Source organism: Camellia sinensis, chromosome 5 (assembly GCF_055761805.1).
Source record: "Camellia sinensis isolate YWXY chromosome 5, ASM5576180v1, whole genome shotgun sequence".
Classification (NCBI taxonomy): domain Eukaryota; kingdom Viridiplantae; phylum Streptophyta; class Magnoliopsida; order Ericales; family Theaceae; genus Camellia; species Camellia sinensis.
In genome coordinates, this window is record NC_138965.1 from 134,783,977 (window position 1) to 134,804,417 (window position 20,441).

The 20,441-nt window shown below is 37.5% G+C and overlaps 1 long non-coding RNA gene across 2 annotated transcripts; it reads right to left on the reverse strand.

Annotated features, from left to right (window-relative positions):
* Positions 1 to 14,031: 14,031 nt before the first annotated feature.
* On the reverse strand, positions 14,032 to 18,172 carry LOC114286525 (uncharacterized). Of its 2 annotated transcripts, XR_014330172.1 has the most exons (6): positions 17,605 to 18,172; positions 17,370 to 17,475; positions 17,198 to 17,272; positions 16,981 to 17,094; positions 16,783 to 16,887; positions 14,032 to 15,368 (listed from the first exon to the last, which is right to left on the reverse strand). It is a non-coding gene; the product is annotated as an uncharacterized LOC114286525 (long non-coding RNA). The 2 variants fall into 2 exon arrangements; XR_014330171.1 differs by lacking the exon at positions 17,605 to 18,172 and having other exon boundaries at positions 17,370 to 17,508.
* Positions 18,173 to 20,441: the final 2,269 nt, after the last annotated feature.

Consider the following 20,441-nt stretch of genomic DNA (forward strand, 5'->3'; position numbering starts at 1 on the left):
CCCTCAAGTGGGCTTAAAACTCACGGTTTTAATGCATTATTCCAATTCAGGTAATTCAACCTCCATCCACAGGCATTCAAGCAGTTATATCACATAAGCAAATAGCCTCATGGTAATCATGCTGTCATGGCAACACTTACACGCATGCAAGGATGCTAAAGCGTAAAAGCTTACTAAGTAGTCCAGGCCAAAACAAAAGCTATGTTAGAAATCCATGCATGATCCTAACTATACAGAAATGCCTAATGCAACACATGCAGGAATGCGAATACAATAGGCTCGGCTATTCTAAAATGACATGCGAAATGCTACATCTAACACGTATTCAATTTAGAATTAAAACACAAATGCAGTTAGTATGATGCGCCGAGCCCGGTGCATGCAAGACAAATGTATGAATGCACGCATGCATAACATAAGGTATGCTAATTTAAATATGTCCTAATACTAACCATCGAAAGCTAGTAAATAAAAGGGAAGAAAGAAGTGGGGTTGGAAGACATACACACACTCACACACACTTATTACACAATTGCCCTCGCTCGGAGGGTCCAAATAATATTACACAACCAAATGAGTACTGCTAAATTAATTATTACAGAACTTCTAATTAATTAACGAATTAAATATAGAAGGAAGATGGCCGCAGCCCTACCTCAGAATGCACGAATGGTGCATGCTTGACTCGTCTCGCCCGGAAACCCGTACCATGCCACTGTTGCCTCTGTTTACACTGCCTTTCTCCTCTAAAAATTTTCACAAGTCCCAAGGATGCTTCTCTGAACACTGAGGAGCATTACCGACCAAGTGGGAACATCACCGGCCAAAGGGAATAGTCACCGACCATTGTTTTAACTATCGGCTAATTGTATTTGGCCGGTCGGCACAATAAGTAGTCGGTCGACCAAATGTTCCTGCAAAAATCTGTTTTGACAGCAGTAGAGGACAGACAGTGTATGGTATGGGATTTTCAAGCAAATGTGTGTGTGGCCGCACTCCCTATCATGCAATTGACTCAATGGGGCGTGGCTCTCGACCCTCGGGCCATCAATTATGCATTTTGATGCATGATGGCCTAAGAGGCCAAGCTTGCCATTCAATGTAAAATGCATGCAACAAAAGAGATGAGTGCCTTACACCCTATCATGCTTAAGATCAAGGGCATTGGCAACTGAGGAGTGAGACGTGTTTCGTCACTTTGAGTACGAACACACCTCACCCCTCATGCTTGGTTTGACACTCCAAACCAATCAATGCAATGCATGTATACAAACATGGCCCAAATGTGCGAAATGACTAAGGCACAAAACATGCCAAATGCAATGTAACCTATGCATGCAAATGTAATGTATTAAGCATGCGAGATGCAATGCAATGCAACCTATCATGTAATGCAAACATGGTATATTACAAGCATGCAACTAGAGACAATAAATCAAACATACTACTATACACAAGGATGGACTTAGACTGAAATGGGAGGCCTCAGCCACACCCCAAAAATGGCACAAATTATACATGCAAGCATGCACACACCAAGGCCTATCACCTAAGCATGGGAGGGGGAAGCCTCAAGGACACATAAGGGTGACAAACAAAGACATCAAACGCTCATGTTAAACTTTGAAAAACATACGAAGGATGATGCCGAAATATGCTAGGAAATGGATGTAAAAAAAAAAGAAGCATTCAATGCCTCAAATGAGGGCATTACTCAACACCTACCCCAAGCAAATAAGACATGGATTTTTCAATGCAAAACAGAGTTTTAGCATGCAAAAGGGACCCCTAAAACCTAATGTCATGGCAACCCAAAGCCTCAAACACATAAGCATGCACAATGCTCATTTTAAGGCTCAACAAGACAACTCTTCGAGGCATGAAAGGGATGATGACTGCAATCATGGAAGCATGGATTAGGGACTGAGATGGCATGTAAAATGACCCCAAATCATTGAAACAACCCAACTAAAGCATGCTCATAACTCACACCCTCAAGGCTCACAAGCCAAAATGCAAAGAGGCTATACCAAACATGGCAAATATGATCAAAACAGCACCCCACAGACCTCAAGCATGGTAAGACATGGCAAAGAACTTCACAAAGTTAGGCCAAAATATGAGAGCATGGTAGGCTAGATGCAAGATGCACTTTTAGGCAAAATAGGGGAATACAAGGCAAGTATATTAGGCATGAAAGGGGTCATTAATCTGACAAAAAACAGAGGCATATTGTGACCTAAAAACATCCAAAAACCTCTGAAATGGTACCAAAGACAACTACTCATGCATGCTACCATTAAGAGCCAAAAAAAAAATTAAAAAAACAAAAAGAGAGACAAAGGGAGAGGGGTGTCCCTCCCCTATGCAAGACCTCAAAACCCCTTCTTCACCACTGAAAATCCACTAGATTTCAGTGGTGAGAAGGCCAATACACAAGAGGTTCCAAAACTTAACAAAGAGAGTACAAAAAGGGCCAAACAAGGCCTAAGAGGGGGAGATTGACCCCAAACAACAAAATGACCTTAATGAAGTATCTCAAGCATGCAAATACAAGAATTTTTTCAATTATACACGAAGCTCAAATCAGTATGCAAAGTAGGTCAAAAGCTAATGCAAGATTGGGGAATCTAAAGCAAAAGTGTTACCCTTGAAGAACACCTCAAGAACAGCAAGTCCAGCCACCTTCTTCTGATCAAAACCAACTCAAAACCTCAAGAATAAACCCTCAACACCTCCCAAAGTCGAAGTATGGTGTAATGGTGTGTGTCTTAGTGCAAAAGTAAGAACAAATCACCCTTTTAGGCCCTCAAACACACACAAATGAAGAGAGAGAGAGAGATATAGAGAGAGAGAAGATGTATGTATCGGAATATATATGTTCTAGGTCTGATTTTGTTGACCCCAAAACAAAGGAGAGGGTTTGTCTCCTTATATAGACCATCAAAGATGCTAAGCTTCCAAGAGAAGCTAATTAAAAGGATCAAGGCTTCTTCAAGAAGCCAAGGCAAAGGGGCCAAGGCTTCCTGAGGAAGCTGAGGCAGGGTCCAAACTTCTTGAGGAAACTAAAACAAAGGTCCAAGCTTCCTCAAGAAGCTAGACCAAAAGGGTGCAAAAGGGGCTAAACAGCCACAGATGTGCACGGGGGCAGGGTTTGTGCATTCCAGCTGGCACAGCTGGCATGTACCATGCCTGAAAAAGGCAAAAAGGTGGTACTGGCCAGAAAAGGAGGCCATCGGCCAAACAAGTGGTCAGCCAGCCACACAAAATGCCGACCGGCCAATGGACTATTTCACCAATGGCCGGTAGCCTCAAAACACGGATGGTAGCCTCAAGCCATGGCCGCTGGGTATCAGGGGTAACTAGCAAGCTACTCTCTACCCTCAGGTGCAAAAACAAACAAGTCCTTGGTGTAAAACCAAGCACAGAAAAGCAAGTCGAGAGATCCTGAGGTAAGGCGCGTAACCAAGACCTCCGGGAACTCAAAACAAACACGAACATGGATGATCACCGAGTGTTCAAGCGGTGACGTCCAAGTCTTGAGGACGGTCAAAAATGGGGTGTCTACACGGACTAATGGCCTTTGGCACGAGTCTTGGGTTTCTTAAATTTCTCAAAAATATTTAGGTGGCGACTCTGAAATCTGACAAAGCAGTCCATTTTTGGCATTTTGTTCAAAACATCGATTTTTCAAAAAGAATTGCAGGATTTGGACTCTTTTTGTGTTTTCACTGTTTCACATTGCACTTGTGAAATCAGATTCAGAACCATAAGTAGAGTCCAAACTGTAGGGCTTATTCATCTTCCGAATGGGGGCACGAAAAGTCGAGCTACACCAGGACTATTGACTCTATGAAGGGAACTTCTACTTTTTCACCCATCCCCATACTTCCATCTCTTCATTCAACTAGCAATTCTTCTGTACTGATAATGTCAGAGGAGGAAATGGACATCTTCAAGGCTAAGCTGGGTAGTTTGTTTGGCATCTCTTCACCAGCTCGGGTACCAAGCAGTGAGGCTGAGCCATTGATCCTTATTGATTCTTTGCTCGAGATTATTGAGAGCTCCTTCACTGCTATTTAAGCCTCCTTACCTCGAGTGGACTTAGGCACTTGCTTGGATTTACTGCAAACATTTTCGAGGATTCCATTTGAAGCTTTACAGAGGCCTATCATCAAGAATGGTTTCCTTAAATGTTGTTAGGCCTTCGAGCAATCTAATTTGGCCTTTTCAGGCCACCTATCTTAGGCAGCAGCCACCATAGACTTTTGCATGAACATCTGCCAAATGGCTAAAGCTGCAGAAGAAAAATTGCTGAAGAATAAGGAGTTTGTATCTCATATTCATGCTGAAGTGTTTGAACTGAAGTGACAGCACTCCTATGCATCCCAATTTCGATCCCAACTGTTAAAGAAGAAAGCTCAACTAGAAAAAGAGCTAACAGTAGTCAACCTGGCCTTGGATCGAAATGCCAAGAAGTAGCAAATTACTAACCAGGGGCTAGCTGACAAAAGCAAGATATGGCTACAGCCATTCAGTTGTTCCCATCCTTTAGAAGTAGAGAATCAATTGTAAGAGAACAAGTAAAACATTGTACTGATTTTTGGGCCAATTTATGGCTGTGTATATTCAATTCTTTATGAAATGAAATCTTTACTTGCTATCTGAGTGCTTCACGCCCTTTTATTTTTACTTTAACATTTCTCACACTTCTTGTGTTTCCCACACAGTTGAATAGTAAGACTTCAAGAACCTACCATTGATTTTCTTGGGGTGCACATATCCATTCAGATTTCTCAGATGGTATGCTCCCCCAGGCAAGACTCTATGAATTTGGTATGGTCCTTCCCAATTAGGTGACCATTTTCCAAACTTATGGCTTTTAATTCCTATTGGAAGTATTGTTTTTCATACCAAATCACCTTTATCAAAACTAGTGTGCCTGACTTTCTTATTATAATTTTTGGCTACTATCTTCTTTTGGAAAAGAATACTGTTTAATACCAAAATTCTAGCTTCATCCACAATTTCTAATTCTAAGAACATGCTTTGATGGTACTACTCAGAAGTTAACTGGTCCTTGCATTTTACCCTCAAGGATTTAATATTAATTTCCACAAACAACACTATATCATGTCCATATACTAAGGCATAAGGAGTGATTCCTGTACTTGACCTTGGAAAAGTTCTATAGGCTCACAACACATCTAACAAGTTATGTCAATCCCTAGGATTGTCTTCCACAACTCTTTGTATTCCTTTTTTCAAGGATTTGTTAGATGACTTAGCCTGACCATTTGCTTGTGCATAATAAGTAGTGGAATTAACAAGGCTAATTCCAAACTCTGCTACGAAAGAATTTATCATATTTTCATCAAATACAGTTCCATTATATACAATTATGGTCTATGGGATGCCAAACCTATTGATCAGTTCCTTGATAAATCCAATAACTTCATTCTGATCCATAGCCTTATAAGGCTTAACTTCGACCATTTAGTGAAGTAATCCATGGCCACTAAAATGAAGCAATGTTGTTTCGCAGAAGGTGGATATATTTTCCCTATCATATCCATTGCCATCCTCTAAATGGCCATGGCTTCACTACTGCATGCAAATCAGCTATTGCCACATGTCTTATCATGCCATGCTTCTGGTATGCCTGACATTGTTTTGCATACTCTATGTAATCCTTTAGGATGGTTGGCCAATAGTAGAAATGCCTTCAAAGCAACCATCTCATTTTCACACCAAGATGATGGGCACCACAAATACCTTCATGCACCTTAGCCATAGCAGTCAATGCTTCCTTTGGCCCTAAATATTCCAACAGTAACCTATCTGCTCCCCTTTTATAAAGAGCATTGTTGTACACTATATATTGCATAGACTGTAATTTAATTTTCCTGCTGGCCTTTGAAGATGGGCCAGTTAAATATTGAATGATTGGATGTCTCCAATCATGTTCTTCTAAGTTATTCTAGTTAATTTCTACCATGATACCCCTTTTAGCCAAATGTGGTATTAATTTCTGATATGTTGCTTGACTTATGTCCACTTGGGTATTCCCATTTCTTCTGAAATTCGAGGCCTTTTGAGCCACATCATTGGCCTTATGGTTCATGATTCTTGGGATATAAGTCACATTAGCTATCTGAAACTGAGAGGGCAAATGCAGTGCAGCAACATAATATGGTAACATGTTTGCACTTTGACACTTGAAGATTCATTTTACTTGGTTGATTACTAATTGGGAATCTCCAAATATATCAATTGCATGAGCTTATAATCTAATAAGTACCTCAAGTCCATTATTAAAGTTTCATATTCAGCTTGATTATTAGAACAAGTAGTTTCATCCACTCTTAAACTATGTGTGGTTTCTACCCCCTGTGGTGATTTAATTATAACACTAATTCCAACCAAGCCACTGGCTTTTGATCCATCGAGCCACATTTGCCATGGCTTAACATTGACCATACCAAGGTCCATTATCTCTTGGCTTTCTATTTGACATGGATGGTCTGCTAAGAAATTAGCCAAAACTTGTCCTTTTACTGCCTTTTGGGGGGGCATATTTTAGATGAAATTCTAATAGAGCTAATATCTATTTGCCAATTATTCCTCGTAACATAGGTCTAGATAACATATACTTAACCAAGTCTATGGTTGCAATTACCAAAACAACAGTAGGCAAAAGATAATATCTTAATTTCATTGCTGCAAAGTACAATGCAAGGCACAACTTTTCTACAACTGAGCATTTACATTCACAAGAATTTAAAAACCTACTAAGATAATAAACTGCTTGCTCCTTGCCTTCTTCATTGTCCTGAGCTAGGAAACTTCCAATGAATCTTCTGCTGCAGTAATGTATAACTTCAAGGGCTTATCGCTCTTTGGTGATATCAACACTGGAGGCTTAGCCAAGTAGGCTTTAATTCTTTCGAAAGCAGCTTGATGCTCTACTGTCTACACAAACTCCTCTTCATTTTTCAACTTTAACAAAGAAGAAAATACTTTATTCTTCTCTGCAATGTTAGAAATAAATCTTCGAAGGAAATTAAGCTAACTAAGGAACTTTTGTAATTCTTTCTTACTTGATGGAGGTTTGGCCTCAATGATGGCTTTGGCTTTATTCTGATCAATCTGTATTTCCTTCTTGTGCACTACATACCCCAAGAAGTTTCCAGCTGATGCACCAAAAGCACATTTGAGAGGATTAAACTTTAACTTGAACTTTCTCATTCTTTTGAAAGCTGCTACCAAGTGAACCAAGTGTTCATAGACTGGAACTTTACAACAATATCATCAATGTAACACTCTAGGTATCCTCTAATAAGATTATGAAAGATAGTATTCAATGCCCTCTGATATGTTGCCCCAGTATTCTTTAGTCCAAATGGCATTTTCACCCATTCAAATGTGCCAATATTCCCAAAACACCTGAATGCTGTTTTGTAGACATCCTCTTCTACAATGCAGATTTGGTTGTAACCAGAATGCCTATCCATCATAGAAAAAATCTTGTGCCCTTCTGAACTGTCCACCAATAGATCAACTATAGGCATAGGGTATTCATCTTTTGGAGTTGCCAAATTCAGATTTTTAAAATCAATGCATACCCTCATCTTGCCATTCTTTTTAACCACAAGCACAATATTAGACAACCACTCAACATACCTGGCTCTCCTAATGAAGCTTGCTTTAAGGAACTTGAGAATCCCCTCATTCACTTTCTGAATCATTTCAGGGCTCATCTGTCTTGGTTTTAACTTGTGTGGCTTGAAGTTAGGTTTCATAGGAAACCTATGCTCTACTAATGACCTATCCAATCCAGGCAATTCATTATAAGACCACACAAAACAATCCTTATATTGCTTTAGGACTACAAACAACTGGTTCCTGTCAGTAGAACTTAACCAAGCACTAATATAAGTGGGTTACTGTGTAGAACCTTCCCCTAAATTGATTTCTTCCAAGGGGTCTTGTACTTAAGCACTTACTAATGCTTCTCATTTGACTTCTTCTATCTTCGAAGCAACTTCTTCATTTTGTTCTGCTCCCACTTTCTCTGGTTCAACATATTTGCTTTCTTCCTCATAGACAAAATCTGTCCATAAAGCTTCTTCTTCTTGTATTTCTTGGACTTTTGTATCGATGTCCAAGGCACAGTACTTATCAAGGGCCAAAGGCCTGGCCTTTTGTTGCTCCTGATTATAGCCAACCACTATGGCTTCCTTCTCTTGTTCCTGCACCTTTTGGACTATTGACTTTACATCCAATACTGAAAACTTGACTAAGGCCAAAGGTCTGGCTTCTTAGTTTTTATCTTCTTGCCTACAACTAGGCATCATTGTCATATTTAGTGATGAACTCTTCATCAGCACTCTCATGCACTAAGTGCTTCAGGTGTGCTACTTCCTCATCAGCCGTCACTCCGGCTGTTCCGTCAGGTTTTTTCAGTATACTAAGTGGTGTCACCCTTTCAGTGTATAACTCGGCCTCTGCAAAATCAGCACAAACGATAAAGGGTTAAGGGTCTGTGTTAATCTCCTATGTCTCTCCATTGCAAAGGGCTATCATTATTTTCTGATGTAGAGAGGAAGACACACATTTGTTGGTATGGATCCAATCCTTGCCAAGCAAAGCATTATAGTTGGCATTACTGTCTATAATAAAGAATGCTGCCATCCAATCTCTGGTTCCCACACTCAAGTTGATGGGTAGAATGCCCTGAGCTATCTGCTTATCCCTAGCAAAACCAACAGTGGTTGTGCTAGTTGGGATTAATCCGGGATTTCTTTTCCCCAATTTCTTCAAGTAGGACTTCGAAAGTAGGTTCACTACTGCCCCATTGTCCACTAACACCCTATTCATTTGTATCCCGTCGAAGTAAGCCTTGATATACAAGGGCTTAACATGTTGAGTCATAGATGTTGTAGGGTACTCGAAGGGATATGAGAGGTTAATACTCACCTCCTCACTTTCTTCTTCAGTTTCCATTAATGTGGCCACTTTAGACTCATCTTGAATCATGTTGGCCTATGAATCTTCTGTTTACTGACACTGGAGGAAATGAGCCAAATTGAACTGCTGGTTGTACTTGTTTCCCTTCTAAACTAGCTTGTTCTGTTATTTCAAAAGCATCTTCTATTTTGCACTCCGGTACCTCTATGCTAGCAGGTTCCTTTGAAGCAGCCTATTGGTGATCTGCCTCCGTTGCCTTGTCAACCAAAAAAGTTTGCTTAGTCATAAAGGCCTCAAACATTCCATCTTCAGCCAATGTTCTCTCTTGGCCTAGCTCAGTTTCTTCATCCATTTCATCATCACTTTCCATTAAAGCTTTCTCGAGGCCTGCTAAACTGGATTTTTCTTTGGCTCTTAGTTCAGTATGAACTTTAGTCAACTGCTCCATACTGGCACTCATCTTGATCTTGGGAGCACGCTTCAAACCTATCCCCCCATCTGTCTGGTCTTTTGTTTGTGCCATGGAAGTGCTCTCTTCACTTTCTTTCAAATCCCTCTGATACTGGGTATATCTTCATTGGATCTTCCTCCTTTGAGACCTAAAAATTATAGGAACCACATCTGGCTCCCTTGTTTTTGTATTCTTTAATAACACCCAGTTGTTTGGAGCCACCAACGTAGGTTTGATCATTCTTCCCTAGTCTCTAAAAACCTTTCTTTGAGTAAGCATTTCCTTAGGTTTATTCTGCACAACAAACCAATCTGGAACTCCTGAGACCCACGAGCCCACTGGTTTGGCTGCTGGATCTGTTGTCCCACTTTTTGAAACAGTCTTCGAAACAGTCCTCGGGGGCCCATTATCAATCTTGGTCCCATGTCTTGCACTGAATCCAAGCTTCCTTTCAAACTAGTTGTCTATTCTATCATAATTGGGTGGCCTAGTTTCATACAGAGGCCTCTTTCCTTTTGACTGCATCCTGATGTCTGATGGGGTTACCAAGGATGAATGTTGTCTAGGGCCAGTTGGGTATGGCCTCTTGTTATGGGTGTTGGTTATTCGATCCCTCTACACCTTTTTGTAATGCTGTTTTCCATCAACTGGGAGCCCTTTCAACCACTTGTAACACATCCTGCACTTGGGAGACATCCTCTACACTATAGCAGCTTCGAGAGAGTCATCATCCAACATCTCTTCACTAGAGCCTTTTTTTAGGCCTGCAGAACTTTGTCCATTAGTTGCTGAACTTCTTAGGTTCTTCCTCCAATTCTTTCAAGGATAAGTTTTGGAAACATAGCATGCCAACATTGGCTGCAGCCTCCCTAATCTCTGGAAATGGGTTGGTGTCAATTCCCATAGCTTTCTCAGACTTGGCTAGAAACTTTAGCGTCTCCTTCCGAATCTGTTCTTGGATCCTATCTCGAAAAACAATACAGTTTTTAGTTGAATGAGACCAAGAATTGTGCTATTTACAATACAATTTTCTTTTAAGTTCTTTAAAGGAAGGAATCTTGACTCCCTTTGGTAACTATAGGAAATTTGCTGCAAGCAAATGATCAAAAATGTCATCTACTTTTGTCAAATCAAAAGAATACTTCCTATGCAGGTCTTTCTTTTTAAACTGTTGGTCTATTGTACTGTCTTTCTGAATTAATGTCTCACAAGTCATAGGTTCTTTTCCTACTATCTCTGCTGCATCAATTTCATAATTAGAGTCCCTATAGTACGTTTTATATGATACATTACTTCGATCTTGTTCTTCCTCGAGTAAAGTTTCATATCTAGACACCTTATAGGTTAACTCTACTAACTCTCGAAACTCAGTTGAATCAAACTTCTTTTGCAGCCCAAATTCCAAGCCAATCTTACAAATTCAGGCTCTGGTAGCATGACCCTGCATTTGTTTCGTGCCCCTTTAAATCTGGCAATAAATTAAGCAGCCTTCTCATCAGACCTCTGGCTTAATCTTGCCAAGTCTTCCATAGAAACTTCAGGTTCTGTTTGGAAAAATTGAGCATGAAAAACTTCCTACGTTTGTTTCCAAGTTTGGATAGAGCCAGGTGTAAGGTTTATGTACGATACGAAGGCTGCCTCAGTTAGAGAATTTGGAAAAAGTCTCGGTTTTATAAAATCATTATTAGTGAACTCACCACACTGGCCTGTAAACCTGGCTATGTGTTCTATAGTTGACTGATTTCTATTTCCATAAAAGATGGCAAAGTCTGGTATTCTAAACCCCCTAGAATATTCGTGTACCCTATCCACCCACTCTGGGTAAGGTTTTCTGTGCACTAGTGTCTGGATCCCTTGAGCCATAGGTCCACACATTTCTCTAACTACATCAGCAATTTGGTCTCTTAGAACCATATTTTGTGCTGGTTGAACCACTACTGGAGGGACAAATACAGGGTTTGGAGGAACACCATATGCTTGTGGGCCTCTTGGTCCATATATGGGTACACTCAGGGCTGGCTGTCCCTACTGTATTGGCTGCTATTGAAGGTATGGCTGGCCTCTTGGGGCCTACCCTACGACGAAAGGTCCTGCGAAAGGTACCGCAGGAGGAGAAGCAGGTGTTGTTTCTCTTCTAATTGCAAGAAATCCTTCTAACCCCCCAGGTGCAAACTCAAACACAGGGTTGGTGAAACCCCTTGTGCCAGGTATGTTTTCAAACATAGGATTTGGAAATGCCCTCATGCCATTACCCTGGGCTGGCCCAGATCCACCAAATTGTATGGTTTCACTAGTAGAGAATGGTGCATTCTGAGTGGCCATTGGTCTCAAAGGAGTTTCATACCATGACTAAGGCACAGATGCTGGCCTCTCATGGCTGTGACTATTAGTCTGACCATTGACTTGTCCATTATTTTGCATAGGCTGTTTATCTTAAGCCAATCGTTGCTAAGGATTATTTAAATTTTCTTCAGTTTGTCTTACAACAGTTAGTTGATGAGAATTCATTCGATCCAAAAAGGATGTTGCCTATCTTTCTATTGTATACATTAGTTATTGTCCCATAGCATCTACTAAACCTCCCCACGGATTCAGTGGTTGGTTAGAAGGGACATTTGAAGGTCCAGTCTCATAGCCATGTCCAATGTGTTGGACATGTGTTGTATATTCTGAAGTGTTGGCCTGTTCAACCATTTGTGAAGGATCTGATGGGATAGGTGCATTCATCACATTGTCCTCTGGGTTAGGCACTTCTACCTCTCCTTCCACACCATCTTCCAGGCATTCATTTTCTCCTCTTGCTCTATGTCTAGCCATTTTAAATTGTCTCACCAGGCATGCCAAAAATATATGTTGGTTTTTTTGGCTTTCGAAGGTTAATTGTGTAATTTTAAGCGTGCCAACAAGGATCAATAAGTCCTTATAGAATTTTTATTACCAACCAATTTTCAGACGATTGTGCTGAAGTTCTTTTAGTCTCAATGAAGAGGACTTTTATTTGTAGCTTGTTTTAGGAGAAATTTATAAGAAATAACAAGTACAGAACAATTTAAAAACTAAATTTTATTGAATGAATAAGAACTTACAATAAAATGACCCAGTTTTGAAAAGATTTACAGCAACGACTACTTGAGAACTACTCCTAGGAAATGAAGTCTAATACAAGAATTGAAATGTTAAAAATGTAAAGAACTGAAAATATAAAACTGGAAAGAAAATATGAAGTAAATGACTGGTTTCTAAATCTGAGTCTAGGTCCTTTCTGTTTAGCTTTCTCTGCTATTTATACTCTTTAGTGATAACCGTTGAAGTGGTCTTCTAACCGTCGAAATACCTTTGCACGATCTGTGGTCATGGCTTCGCTCAACCAGCTCCCACTATGCCTCTTTTGCAGTTAGGCTTTCCTTTTGAATTTGAATTTGAATTTGAATTGTCGGTAACCGTTAGGTTACGTCATCTCGCGCCTTTTGACTATTCCGATGCCACGCAGATCTGATATTACCAATGTGAATTGCCACGAGTTTGTCTTTGATTGGAGACTTGTATTAATTCTCTAAATTTCCCTTTAGGTGTCATGTGTCACTCTACGATTGGCTTTTACAAATTATATAGCAAACAGTATGATTTTATTGGATTTTTTTTTAATTATTCTATTAATAAATTTCCTTGATACAACTCGTAGTCATTTGTATTATGAATTGGTGATTGTTACCTAAAGTTAATAACTTATACTATTTGTAAGGGCTCTATTGGTATAATCTTCATGCCCATTCAGTTCTCCTCCCCACGATATTGAATTTCATAGAAGGAAATTATGGATTTAGTTTTATTATTTTCAATAGTGACAGTAAAATTCATTGAAAAATCAAACAAATAATGCAGTTATTAAGCAATTTTTAACATTTTTTTTGGATATTTTATTTGTTTTGATTAATTATCTATTCAATTTTCTCTCTTTTTAATATCTTGTGACAAGACATATGGCTGAATTTTTTGGTTGTTATTCATAGAATAGAAAAGGTGTTGCAAACAATTATTCTTAAAACTTATTTTACAGTTCTTTTTTTCCTATTTGGTGTAGGTATTTTATGATTTTCATCATGAATCATATCTAAAATTTTGGCCTTCATTGGTACTAATAAAAATACACCACAACAACAAAAAAAAAAATTATGACGCGCAATGCACACCGTAAAAACCCTTCTACGACGTGCAGCGCGTGTCATATTATGACAGTCATATAAAGTCATTCACTTTCAATGACATGCTTTGAATGCCATTAAAAGCTATTTAACGGTGGATTTTGTGCGTCGTTATTACTTTTTTTACGACTTGCTATAATACGCCGCTAAAAACTATTTAACGGCAGATTTTGTACGTCATTGTTACTTTTTCTACGACTACTTTTGCATGCCGTTAATTAGTGAGACAAATAACGACGCCGATTATGTACCATAAAATATGTAATACGACTTATTATGCCAGCCATAGAATATGCAATAGTTATTTTTTATTTTTAAATTCAACAGGTTCTATTTGACCAATTTTGTACAATTTAACAAATGCTACAAACAAGCATCACAAAACATCAATAAACCACCAAAATATTATTTGAAACATCAAAAAGAAACTATATCCATAAATTATAAACATTCAACAATTGTTTATACATTCCAAACATTCGAAAACTATATCCTTAAGTTCTAAACTGTATAAAAAGTTTAAACCATCCAAAACTATGCATATCTAACTTTCTAAACATATCGACAACTATTAAGAGATTATCTAAAACTACCGACAACAGTTCCTATAGTCGTTGTAGCTGCAATTGTAGCTGTAGTAAATCCACTTGCTCCTATCACAGGGACAAGGGTGCCCAATGTAGATGTTAATGCACCTAAACCGGCGACAATAGCTAGAGCAACTAACCCTGTTGCATTTCTTGTCTGTATGACAAAGGAAATCCCTATGGTGAAGCTTGTGCAGTAACAAATCCCTATGGTGTGTGCCCTTGTCAACAAAAGAAACACTTCAAGCTAAATCTTGATGTTTTGACATAAATTTTATACAGAATTTACAACCTCAATGATGTTTCTCTGGAAATCTTAAAAATTCAAGTCTTTTGTTGTAATGATAAGCTGAATAGTTGCCATCTTATTACATGCGTATTGATTTTCTATATAGTTTTTATTTGTATAAGATACTTTTTTTTCATCAAATGATAAGTAAATTTGTATACAAAATCAATCATTCTAGCATTACTCAGTAAAAAATTAAAATTTTCATACAGAAAATTAATACACAATGATATGATAGATCTTTTGATGAAAAATACACTATTATATTATTTTGGTCTTCAATTGTGTATAAACATTATGTAAGAAAAGAGTTTTTCTTCTCAAATATTTTCAGTGTCAATTTTGAAAATTTAATTCTACCTGAAAGAACAACAATGTCTTTACCACTCAGTCCCTTGGATGCAAAAATTGTTTTGAGAGTGATGTTGCCAAAAGGAGGTAAACCTGTTAAGACCTCTGTCATGATCGATACTCTTCCGTCTCTACGCCTCAATGGCACCACCCAAAATGGTCCATGGATTTGTAATGTAATCAGGAAATCAAATCAATAAAAACATGTTTTTTGGGGAATGTTAGACCAACCATATTGAAGAAGTTGGCAGAGAAAGTTTAGTTAGTTTGGTTTCGTTTCAATTTTTTTTTTTCTTTTTCTTTTTTTTTTTCTTTTTTTTTTGTTACCAGTGAAATTGCATCTCGAGCTACTAAGGCTAGGACATCGACATAGGACACACCACTCCTGGGCACTTCTATTCCGGTGCTGATTTTACAGCGTCGATAACTTGGAATCCTCTCAGGCTTTGGTTTGGAAATGCATCTTTCTCCGCTTGGTTGTTCTTCATTGAATTTTGTAGTACTGAACCATCACATCCCTATGAACAAAACTTAGATTATAAACTTACTAGCTATGATAAAATTGCTACCATTGATGATCATTATAAGAGTTAAAAAGTTTTTCAATCCCTACTATCATTATCCTGTTATGTGCATATTTTATAGCTTTTCTTTCTATCATCAGACTGATTCTTATGCTCAGTCACTTTCGTTGTTTTTTTTTCTTCTCAAGTTTGTCTTTAGGGATGGGTTTTTAGAGATTGGGGGAATTACTGATCAGGGAGAATCAGAAAAACAATTTACAAAAAGATGAAAAGAATTATAATTGTAATTATTAATATTTATAACGTTCATCACTTTTTTATAAATATTTTTTTTTTGTCACCTATCTATCATTTCCCTTTTAAGATTTGTGTCAAATCTTTTTTTCATTTATTACATTTTAGGTCTGACCAGTTTAGAATGCCATTAAAAATTATACATATATTTGAGGGGGGGCAAAAAATTCTTTTCAGGTTTGTCTAGCTGAGTAGGACCTAAAAATGTAAAATTCTTTATAAATTATAAAAAAATAACAATTCATTAAAGACAAAATAAATAAATGAACAAAAAAACTATTAAACAAGTAATTGCCAAACTCCACCTGATTATCATTATAAGAGTAAGTAATCGGCATGATAAAACAACACTTTTGTAAATATGCAAAATGAATAAGAAAACCAAAAATACTATGCATCTAGAAAATTGTCCAAAAATTAAAATCTATATTGTTGTAGATTTAAACTTCTTTATAGGGTCAAATCAAACTAAATTTGGTCCTATAAATTTTAAATTCTAGATATTCTTTTGAATAATTTTTCTGATTGCATAGCATTATTTAAAAATAAATAAATAAAAATAAAAAACAGAAATCCAGTGCCTAGCGATGTACCCTGACGAAACAATCATGAAAATGCATTCTGATCAAAGGAGCAGCAAGAGTCGGAGCACGCGAAAGAAATCGAGTAGTTGTCTCTTTGACAATAGCCTCAATTGATGGGCAGGTTTTGTGGTAGAAGCCAAGCTTCAGGCCATTTGCATTAGCAAGGCCTAAAGCAAAAGGAACAAGAAGCAACAGTTGAAAGATAACAACTGAGAAAAGCTTTTGAGATGCCATTTGTATAGGTTTTATCCATTACCATTGTAAGTTCCAAAATAAAGAGACCAAGTCAAATTAGAGTTGGCAAGCCTGTCAGCATAGCACTCATATATTCTTTTGAAAACAAAAACACTACTATAAATTTCTTAGCGCAAGTGAAGAATGGGTTTTTATAGTGCAAGTGCACTATGTTGCTATTATGGCATGGACAAAATAAGAGGGGAAGGTACAGAACTTATACTATAGCGGCTCCACTGTACTAGAAAAATAGGAAAAGTATGGGGAGAAAATGGAAGTAAAGAACTTAGACTAACCCTGGTCCAATGTCCTAGCCCTTATTGCTTGGCTTACTCTTCAAGATGTAGCAACTCTGCTAAGAAAGGACTAGCGTCTCCTTTCTGTTGACCCTGCTCCCTAACCTGCACCCAGCAGATTCAGTAATTGCCCATCCATAGACAACCAAAATTCGATATTAAAATAAAAAATGTATGCACAAATCAAGAGTAATATACCTTTACCCAGCCATCAGAAACAACCATCAATGCAACATTCTTATCACCAAGGAAAACAGAGCCAAATTCTTGCCCAATAAATGATATAGTATAATCCACTTTGAATATGACATCCTATTCAAAAGCAGATTGGTTCAGATCTAAAAATGTCCTACTCACTCATTAGGAAAATGATAGATTGCAATCATAGCCATAGCTAAAGCATTTAAATGAACACCTTTCCAATACACAGTTTCCTTAAATACTCTCTGCTTTCCCTTGTAAATGGTTCATTAACACCACCTCTACAAGCCTAGGAATGTAAATGGGGAAGGGTTAAATAAAGAAACAAATAAGATGAACATAAGGTACGAAATATGAAACAAATAATGCAGATTGAACAAACTTACCAATCTTAGAGCAATAAGGATGACAAAGTGATTGTCTTCTCAGGGGAGATTTCTGCCTTGGTGCTCCCCATTATCACCAAACTATCCCCAGAAGGAACAACTTTCACTTTTCCTCTCAACCATTTTTAACAAATTAGGCTAAAAACTATAACATACAATTAACCAGAGTAATCAAATGAGAAAAATACTCAGTTTGGTTAGTCAGAAAAGAGAATCAAAGCAAGAGGAATCTCACCTCACTTAGGACTTTTGTCAAACACGTTGTCTTCAGCAACCAAGCACCATATATGCATATGAAATTGAACACATCAATTGGGGTTTTGGGGCAAGACCAGTATCAATTATAACCAACTTAATCAAACATATGAGTGTGTATACATATATATGCATAATTCTCGAACGCAAAAAACATTAATCAAATCAAATAGATGAAATAGAACACTCTAGAAAATAGAACACTAAATAGATGAAATTGATAGTTTAAAGGATAAAAATGATAAACTAAACTCTAGAAAAAAAAAAAAAAACATTAATCAAATCAATGAAACAATAACATCAAAATAATTTCAAAAAATTTATGATAAATCAAACATAAAAACAATTTAAAACATTTATAAGAAACATTCAAAAGAAAATCACAATTTAAGGGAAGTGTAGAATCCAAGGAATGATATTCATCAAAAGCTAATGGATCTGCACTCAGTTATGATCATATAATTTAAACAATCTCGAACTTCCATTATTAATTTGCAGCCAGTTGTGTAATGAAAATTTTAGAACACCCATATAACATATTCTATTTCTCACAAAATAGCGAACATCCATGAACAAAATAAAATCAAGGTTTACTCAAGAAAAGTAAGAACTTTAATGAAAGAAAAGAAAAGACAGAGTATTTCATCTTACTTAACATATCCTTAGCCTTGAATTGCTTCCCATTTGTCCAGCTTCCAACACTGAAATCCCATCCTAAAGAATCACCGACAGTGAAAGTAGATTCGTGAATTGTTTCCAAGTGAAGTGAGAAGGAAACAAGGAGAGCAGTGGCAAGAACCATAGCTCTGCTTGCACTGCATCTTCCCTGGTGATATGTTTAGCCTCATCATCTTGGTTATCCTCATCATCTTGTGCCATTTCTTCAGGATCAGAGAGTGACCCCCAATAAACCATGGACCATCTTCAAGAACACCAGCACTATTAGAACTCAAGTCAAACAGTAAGAATATAAAACCATTATTAGTAGAAATGACCTCCCTTAGACCCTTTCCCCTTCACAGATTAAATGCATATGATTTCCCAAAAATAACATAAACTATCCTATAACCATATAATTTAACAATCAAGACAATGCATTGGACAATATGGCAATTAAACTGTTAGACCAATCATAAAACATACCTCTTCTTCTATTCAAGAACGAAAAAAAAATTAGCCTATACAAATATACACGTCCATATTAAGTACAGAAAAAAAAAAAAATCAAAATTTTAGAGTCTAAATTAGCATATACCTGCAAAATCAATTAGAAAAGGGAATTAAAAACACTTCTTTCAAATTAATAACACTTGAATCCAAAATGACAATAATTTCTATAAAAAAATCCCCCAAATCAATCCAAAATAATCAAATCCAACAATCAGAACAGCTTCTCTAATTTAGCCCTAGCTCAATTTCATTCTAATCACACAAAAATCAACACAAAAAAGAAATCAATTTTGACTTTAAATCAGCATGTACTTGGTGATTAATAGTTGGACAAACGTAACCAAAAGCGTTTCCTCTACGTTTTTAACAACCAAATCAAACAACAATCAGATACCTAATTACACACATATACAGACTTCGAATTTCCATTTTCACCATTAGGGTTTGGAAATTGAACAATCAGATACCCAATTACACATACACACACACATAGAAATCACTGGTGCTTTACATATATATAACTTTGAACATAGATCATGAACCAACAAAAATCGAACACAAATTTCATCTCCATCGTTCATTTTGGTGGTTGTAGCAACGGAGAAAGAACCCTCACATCTCAGATCTACCATAAATCCAGTAGATTTGAAGCCTTCATATCTCATATCGTCGCATTCGAGAATGGCACGAAGATGGTGAAGACAGTGGTGGTAGTGGTGGTGGTTACGGTGGATGTGAGGGTGAAAACGGCGGCGGCCATGGAAGAGAAGTAAAGGGCGGGGAGATCGTCGTCGATCTGGTGAGGAAAAAAGAAGATAAGGAGAGAGAAAGAGAGAGAAAATGTAGAGAGAAGTAAGTCATCGGAAGCAAATCGATATCCTGAAGCAACAAGCCGAGAAGAGAGAGAGAAAGGTCGATAACGGAGGTGATGGTGGCAGCCCGACAGTCACATTGGCAGTGGCGGTGCCGTGGGAGGCAGGAGGGAGAAAGAGGAATTGTGATCGTGTATGGGTTTGAAGAGTTGGGTTTTTTATGACAATGCGTAGGAGGTCAGGGTTTCTGGCTTTGGGGTTAAAGAGTTGGAGTTTTTGAAAAAAAAAAATTTATAATTTTTTTGGTGTTTGGGGCTCAAAATTTTTATTTTGGCGCCTAATTTTATTTTGGTCATACTATTCACGACAGAAATTACATGTTGTGAAAAATAAAATATTTTTAATGGCTAGTATATGTGCGTTGTAGAAAGTGTATTTTTTAACGACGGACTTTTTGTGCGCCGTAAAAATAACGACTGACTTTTTGTGCACCATGAAATGTTCAATATTTTTAAAAGCTGGTGTGCGCGTGTCGTATATAATTGACGTATTAACGGCATGCCAAATGCATGTCGTAGAAAGTTTTATTATTTACGACTAATATTGCAAGTTGTAAAAAATCATCAATATTAGCATTCACAGCCTACGCAATAAACACGTTGTGGTTGGAAAATTATTTACGGTATGCAAAAAAAAAACAAGTCATAAAAGTGATAAATCACGACTTATATTTACTGTATGTTGTTAATGTGGAGCCGTAAAACTCAATTTTGTTGTAGTGATACTTTGAATATATTATTCAAAAATTATGTAACTGCTGATGTGTGATAAAAAT